The sequence below is a fragment of the Nicotiana tabacum genome, chromosome 3 (genome assembly GCF_000715075.1).
Source record: "Nicotiana tabacum cultivar K326 chromosome 3, ASM71507v2, whole genome shotgun sequence".
NCBI lineage: Eukaryota > Viridiplantae > Streptophyta > Magnoliopsida > Solanales > Solanaceae > Nicotiana > Nicotiana tabacum.
Window position 1 is genome coordinate 96,708,761 of NC_134082.1, and position 8,545 is coordinate 96,717,305.

The window sequence follows — 8,545 nt, forward strand, 5'->3', positions numbered from 1 at the left end:
TGTGTAACGTAGCATTCAATGTCTTTAATTACTTATAATAGCCTTATTATGATAAGAGCAAAACGTATATCTCCCAAATAGCTATAAAAAGGAGATAACTGATCAATTGTAAGGACAAGAAAGACTATTTGAATATATCGATTTACTTGTTTTTCTTCTGATTATATTATTGCTAGCCAAATTACTTTCTTTCATATATTCTTTTGATTATCAGTAACCCAAGTTCTTCTAAATTAAAGCTTTGACTGAAATCTCATTTTTTGATTAAACAATGACATGATGGATAATGAGAATTACAAATCTTGTCTGCCGTGAGTAACCATTCTCTTGCAAAGTTGATATTGGCATTTTTATCCAGTGTAAGTTTTGTGAGCACGTGATTTTTGCTTCACGAAAACTACTCCAAAAGAAATCAAAAAATAAAACAAATTTCATATGTGTACAATTTTGAGAATTTGCGTGACATTTTGGTAATTATTTTGTCCATAAATGTTTACCCTTGTGGTGATTAATTAAAAAATACAAAAATACATGTTGCATGCACATTTAAGATTTAATTGTACATTTTGGAATTAATTAAGCCATGTTTTATTTTAAAAGAAAGAAAATCACAAAAAATATGTATTTGTTGTGTTTTGTCATTTATGTGTGCCATTGTGTAATTTTATTTTTTAATTAAATGTTTGACCTTAAGCGTTAATTATTGTTAAGGTTTAATTGACATTTTGTAGGCTAATTTTGGGTTTATAGATTATTTTTAGAATTTTATTGATTGTTAATTAAAAGTAGAAAAAAAAAACAAAAGAGTTGAAAAAATGAAAACTCGGATGGGGCCAAAAATTCGAATAGAAATCAGGCCCAATCGATACTTAGACCCAGTCCAAACGCGCTTGTGCCCAGTCCATGACCCAGCCTCTCAGACGAAAGAAACGGCGTCGTTTCAGGAGCTTTGATCTGAGCCGTTCATCTCCCTTGATCCAACGGCTCAAAATCCGTCTCCCTTACCCATTCCCTATACCCGACCCGTTACCCGGTTCGAACCGATCCCCACTTAACCAAACGACATCGTTTCCACTCAAGCAAATGATCCAGGCCGTCAATCTCATTTGATCAAACGGCCAGAATTAAAACCCCCACCCACTATATAAGCCTAAAATCACTACCCGCCCCCCATAGCCATTACCCCTTCCGTCCCTAGCCTCTCAGACACCAACCCAGCTCCCCCCCTCGATAGCCCTAGCCGCCACCAAATCCTCGCCTGAAAGCCGGCGACAACGACGCCGCTGGCCATGAAACTAACACCCCTGAACCACCATTACTCCCTCTCTCCAAATCCACACTCAGCTTACCTCGAATCTTCCCCGAACGTCTCGAATCTTCATTTGAAGGTTCGAGCAAAAACCGGATCTACACCAACCGACCCCGGATTCACACCGGTCACTCCCCTGGCCTCACTCGTAACCAAACCAAGCTTGGTTTGGTTCGAATCTAGGTAGAAACCTTCGAGCCCCAAATCGGACCGTATAAACCCTAGAACTCAAAACCGTGGGGGTCTGTCCAGTTTAAAGGAGGAGTTGGGGTCTAATAGACCTTAATCGAGGACACTTCGATTAAAGTCCGTTCGACCTCAAATGGTCGAGTCCGGTTCGAGCCTGGGTCGTTTTGTTTTTGAGCTTCCAAGGTAAGTTTTTTCTTTCCCTTCTGTCCTTGTTTAAATTCTATTTTGTGTTTGTCTGCATGTCTAGTTGATTGGTTTGATTTTTCTTTCAATTTTCTCCGGCTTCATAAGACCTTTTGTTTGGTTCAAATTTTCTTCTCTTTGTTTGTTGTTCATTGTTATTGTAAGTTGTGTGTCCATCCTGTTAAGAGTCGTAGAATAGTTTAGTTCATATCAAGGTTCCCTGGTAAAATCACTGAAGCTAATTTGGTAACCCGCTTGAGATATTTTGGTTATTGATTGTTAGCTATCTGTTGTAGCTCATATAGTCAACTAAATGAATGTCGTCAATTGAATTCACTGAAAGAAACTAGGGAACCACGAATTGTTCATTCCAGTGTTTGTCATTTCTGCCTCTTTTCTATTCTTATGTGATTGAGTTGAAGTTGTTGAACATATCCAGTTGCTTCTTTGAACCAAACTGGCTCGCTCATTTTAATGCCACATGAACCTCATTCCCTCATCCCTTCTGCCTGAAATCAGTTTGTATGTTTGGATAGGATTGAATTGGTCACAGCTGTATAATCTGATAGTTAGTAATCAATGATTAGTTGAATTTAGAGGGGTTTATATACTGACTATTAAGAGTTAGGGCATAACAGTAATCTTCAGGGGGTTAAGGGTAATTTTGGCATTTTGACAGAGTTTAATTGGAATTAATTTGAGAACATGTCAAGTGGTAATAGATAACATTAGTATAATTGTCAGTGGAGAACAAGACATAAGAGCATGGGAGTTTAAAATGAATACTCTAAACCCATAACTCTGGATTAGAGCAATAGGACAAGCATGGGGAACAATATAGTGGGCATCAAGAAAAGACATTTAGGCATGAGAAATTAAGGGGTATTGGAAGAATTAAAGGCTGAAGGTATCAAGGCAGCCTGGCTGACCTACTTTGCCTATAAATAGGCTCATTTAGAACAAAATAGGGGCTGGTTTTTTTTGATCCTCAGAAGCCAGAGAAAAACAAGAGTGTTAAGGCTGGTTGATCGATAAGGCTAAGCTTTACATCAAAGAGCTTGAGCTTGTCTTTTTCTTTGAGTGTTTGACAAATCAGAAAACTACTGTTTCTTGCATCTGTCTGTGTTCTTTTGGTACTGTTGGATTTCAGCTTGTACTCTCCTAGCTTTCTATTGGTTGAGCACTGTTCCATTGGGTTACTGCTTGGTTTTCTGCTTGGTTTTCTTTAAATCTGCCACGGGGTGTCTATTACTGGTTGTTGTTGGCTTCACTGGTTGTTGCTGTGTTGCTGAATCTGCTGTGTTACTGCTTACACTACTGCCGCTTCTACTGATTTTCCTCTACTTCTTTGCTTTCCAAATATCAAGTATTGATCTCAACATTGAATGATGTATAAATGCCAAGTTGATTAAAGCCTATTTGGAAGAAAGAATGAAGTGCAAGCACTACTATTATAGCATTGGTCTCTATGCCGTTTTATTTCCTAATCATTTTTGAATGTTTAAGTTCTGTTAGATAGGTAATGGTAATATAGAGATTCGAATAATTAGGATCTGTTATAATTTGTGTAATTTGTATTAAGTGAATCTGTAATATGTGATGGACTGTGATGAAATGAGGAATCGTTAAGTATAAATGTATAAATATTTTGGCCGTTGAGTATTAGTTGAGACTGATTTGAATTGATGGCCGTTGGTTAAGTTGATTTCCAGTATTATCAAAAACCCTTTCAATATGTGAATAGGAAGATTGTAAGCTATCGAAGTAAGGTGACGTTTTTTTTCAACATGGCAAATTTTAGATAACGTGAATTAGTATAAAAGTTCGAGTTCTAGAATTCAGAGAGTTTAGAGTAAAGTTGTGGTTTAAAAGGCAGGAATTATTGTTAAGTAGATATAATTAGTAAGGATAATTATAGGCAGTTCGTTTTAGGCTAGTGTCACTAGACCTTGACCTTTCAATTCTCATTGTAGCCATGTTAATATTCAATTCAAGCTCATAAATCGGCCTGTTAACAAATGGAGTAATAGCAAGGGATTTGAAACTCGAATTAGTTTGCAATAAATTTGTAACTATGGTTATAGGAGCTTCTGTAGGATAAGGAAGTTGAAGTTCGGTCATTTCCTAATTCATGTTCGCTATCGTACCATTGGCTCATCGTAGTTTCGGTTTCATTCTTTTGAAGTAGATTCAAATGCGTTTTTCCTTAGGTTTAGTTTTAAGCCAGTAACTGATTAGGATTCTTTCATTTTTAGAGATGGACAAACATAGAAAAATGTAGTCACTTTATGATTGTCTTTTTAAAATAAATGAGATGAGCCTCGCTGGATAAACACATAAATGGTGGGGCCCTCGTTAAATGTATGTATTAAATGCTTAGATTCCGGGACGGGCCGTTTAGCAAATTTCACGGCCCTACCCAAAATAATGATACGCTAGTCGCTTTAGGCGCGTATTTAATAATGTTATCTTCTTAAACTCGGGTGCACATTTATGTGACCCAAATCCAAATCTCAACGGAGTCGAAATGTGTCGCTAATCACGGGTGCATTGATTGTGACGTGGTTCAGGATGCATGTCCATGACGTTGCAAACTCCCTTTAAAAATAATGAATGAGACGAGTCTCGACAAACAAGAATACATAAATTGCGGGGCCCTCAACGGATGGTTATTTCGAATGCTTAGATTTCGAGACAGGCCGCATAGCGAACTTTACGGCTTTTCTAAAAATAACAACGCGTTAGTCTTTAGGCGCGTATTTAATAATGATATTTTCCTAAACTCGGGTGTGCATTTATGTAACCCAAATCCAAATCTCAACGGAGTCGAAACGCGTCGATAGGCCTCGGGTACATTGATTGTGACGAGGTTCGAGATACGTTTTCACGACGTTGCAATTCTTTTGTAAAAATAACAACAATAATAATAGAAGCGGTAAAAGAATCATAATTTGCACTAAGTACATAATTGTTAAAATCAGATAAATAAGCCGGATATAACAGTTGAGCGACCGTGCTAGAACCACGGAACTCGGGAATGCCTAACACCTTCTCCCGGGTTAACAGAATTCCTTATCCGGATATCTGGTGCGCGGACTGTAATTTAGAGTCATTCTTTTCCTCGATTCGGGATTAAAACCGGTGACTTGGGACACCCTAAATCTCCCAAGTGGCGACTCTGAAATAATTAAACAAATCGTTCGATTGTCCTTTAATTGGAAAAAACTCTTGTACCCTCGCGGGGCAGAAAAAGGAGGTGTGACAAATTTAATGCTTGCTGTATGCATGGGAGGCGGAGGCTTGTACCTTAGAACGTACCAGAACGGATACTAACAGTGGACCTGCTATTTAGGACTAAAAATTTGTGCAGTTTAGTCTTGGCTGACTAACCCATCTTCTTGCTAGTTTATACTAGCTTTTTGTATTCAGTTGAACTTCATTACATGTATGTGGGGGGGGGGGGGGTGCACTACCTCATTCATGCTACAACTGATCATCAAGTTAATTTTTGTTTATTATTTTGTGATGGAAATACAATCTGATTAAGATAGTATCAATCTCCGTGATGGATTTCAAAAATAACAGTGTTTAACCAAAAAATGGGATTTCGGTCAAAGCATTAATTTAGAAGAACTCAAGTTACTGATAATCAAAAGAATATATGAAAGAAAGTAATTTAGCTAGCAGTAATATAATCAGAAGAAAAATAAGTAAATCAATATATTCAGATAGTCTTTTTTTTGTCCTTACAATTGATCAGTTATCTCCCTTTTATAGCTATATGGGAGATATACGTTTTGACCTTGTCATAATAAGGCTATTATGAGTAATTAAAGGCATTGAATGCTACGTTACGCAATCATTGTATTTAATACAGATTTTCTAACGTATTCAGTATTTAATGCTCACTAAATATTGTATCTATACTCTCATATATTGTCAGATTCATTTCCCTTGATTCCTAGACCTAAATGACTTAAATAGGTACGAGCGCCGAGTTCTTTGAATATCTGCTCGTTCCTCTTCCTTTGTCTTTGCTCGTATCTATTACAACTCGTGTCTCTTTGCCAGCTGTAACTCTTTGACTAGTCTACGTGTCTTGACACATCATCTTTATTCCAGTTTAATAGGTAAACTCAATTTATCCCAATAAAACAGCAAATAGAAAAAATTTCCCATTGTCAGGGTGGTCTCAGGTGATGCTCAATTCTCGAAGTACAATTTATTTCCATACTATATATCTTATTTAGAATATAATCAGGCCACATGCTTTTCAGCTTTACTGAGGACATGACCCTCTATAGGAAGGCGTGGAGATCGAAGATTAAGGTTGCGGGTTAATGAGTAGTTGCATGTTTTCCTTCTCCATACCGGTAGTATTAGTATTACGCCCGTTTTCTCTTATTCTTAGATTTTTTATTACTGCATGTTGTTGCTTGCTTCAGTTATCTTATTTTTGTTGCCGTTATTATTTCTTCCTTTATGGCTTCTCTACTACTGTATTTTTTCTTAATTGATGGATTATGCTTTTCTTGAGCAGAGTGTCTATCGGAAATAGCCCCTCTATTTTCACAAGGTAGGAGTAAGGTTTGCGTATACACTATCCAGACCCCACTTATGGGATTTCTCTGGGTATGTTGTTGTTACTGGCAAGGATAATACAATGAGGCTGAACACCAAACTTTTAATAATTTAATATTAAAGAAATTGTTTGAGTATCGGATTAGTATACTGATGTAAAGTTTGTAATGACGAGAAAACAAGCTGCTGAAATTCGATAGCACTAGACTTTTTCTGTTTTCTTTATGATCTCACTGCATTTAAGTGAATATGTTCAAGGAAAGACAAAGTTTGATCGTCAGTGTTGCATTGACATTGCTCCTGGATTACCATGCTGCAGTTTCTCTGTGATTGAATCGATCTATTCAGAAATATAATATATGGAAGTTCCGTTGTATTATCACAATATTTAGTTTAAAGTCTGTAACAAATTAATCATACAGTTAGCATGGAAGTTTGGGTACTCCCAGTAAAATGATCAAATGTTCTTATATCTGAAGTTTCTCAATGTTGCGTATTCTAAACTTCTATAGATGGTTAAGAATCCAAATTACAACTCGAAAAGAAGAAGCGTGATGAGGGTTCCTGAAAGATAAGATACCATATTGGTTTACTGCTTCTGGATATGTTGTCCTGGCTGCAATATCAACGGCCACAATGCCAATTATCTTTCCTTCACTCAAGTGGTATTTGATCCTTTGCTCATATCTAATTGCCCCTGCCCTCGCCTTCTGCAACTCCTATTCTACTGGTGTCACAGTCTGGAGCTTGGCTTTAACTGATGGGAAGATCGGTCTCTTTATTATTGCTTCACTAGTAGGAAGCAATGACGGGGTCATAGCAGGATTGGTAGCATGTGGGGTTGTGATGTCCATCATCTCCACTTCTGCTGATTTAATGCAAGATTCAAGACAGGGTATCTTACAGAATCATCAGCTAAATCTATGTCTGTCAGTCAATTGGTGGGAACAGCAATGGGTGCATTTGCTGCACCCCTTACATTTTGGATGTATTGGAATGGTTTTGACATTGGCGCTCCTGATAGTGCATACAAAGCAATTTATGCTGTTATGTACCGAGAGATGGCCATTCTCGGAATTGAGGGGTTCGCTGAACTTCCCAAGCATTGCCCTGCATTATGCTTGTGAGTTCTTTGGGCAGCTCTAGCCCTAAACCTCTTGAGGGATGTGACTCCAGCAGAATATTCCCCTTTTATTCCTATTCCGATGGCAATGGCTGTGCCATTATACATTGGAGCTTATTTTGCAATCAACATGTTTGTTGGTACAGTGATATTATTTGTATGGGAGAGGATAAATAAGAAAGATGCAGTAGATTTTGCTGGTGCAGTAGCCCCTCTGTTTGGTATGTGGGAATAGTATTTGCACGATACCATCAGCTATCCTCTCCATTTTCCGGATCAACCCACCAATTTGCATGTACTTTGGGCCTTCTGCACACAGCTGAGCAGCAAGTGCAATCCTTTTCGTCCCTCTACAGGTCAAGAATACTTCAACAACTATGCCTCAGTCCAAAACAAGTTGGGGCCAGCAAGCTCAAGAATCCGTCAGGCTGTAAATATTCTGTCTCTCCAGCTCATCCATACCTGTAAATATAATGTTACAAGAAATGTATTACTTGGGATTGTCACTATTGTATTTAAGGACATATGTTACCTATATCGCTTACACTCATTAATCGGACTGTTTTAATCTACTGGAAAAGTATTACTGGGATGAATTTTAGGTCTAACGAAATGTGAAAGCGATCATTGAAATTCTAATTCCATGTGTTATAGCAAACGTGGTCGAACATGCTAATATTTAGAACTGTGATGATTTACTCGCTAACATTTGAAAATTGAAAAAGTGGTTAAAATAGACGTCATCTGTAATAAATCTTCACAGCATCAGTGTTTTCCCCTTGGATAACTTCACTTGTTGTAATAATATATACGTAGAATCTATCCATGGCAAGAAAATTACGGTATCTTTAAGGGAAGTGGGTTAAAATTTCCTTATACTATCAGAAATAGAACAATTTTGTCTATCTATTGGACTTTTCGTTTAATATTACTTTCGCCGTACGTTTTTATCTTTGATCCTGTTGAACCTTGTTTTAACCTTTAAATGATCAATCAACTATTAAAACTTCTAGTTACGTGCCTTTCAAGGCTCAATCACACCAATATTATCTCTCTCTACAATGATAGGAAAAAGAAAAATCACTTCCAGGAAATTAAGTGGCAATTGAGGAGAGGTGGCTTTAGAAAAAGGCCAAGGGTTGGATCTTGGATTCTTAGGC

The 8,545-nt window shown here is 37.4% G+C and overlaps 1 pseudogene; it reads left to right on the forward strand.

Moving 5' to 3' along the window:
* Positions 1 to 2,386: 2,386 nt before the first annotated feature.
* Positions 2,387 to 7,843, forward strand: LOC107795423 (putative metal-nicotianamine transporter YSL6; annotated as a pseudogene).
* The last annotated feature ends 702 nt before the right edge of the window (positions 7,844 to 8,545 follow it).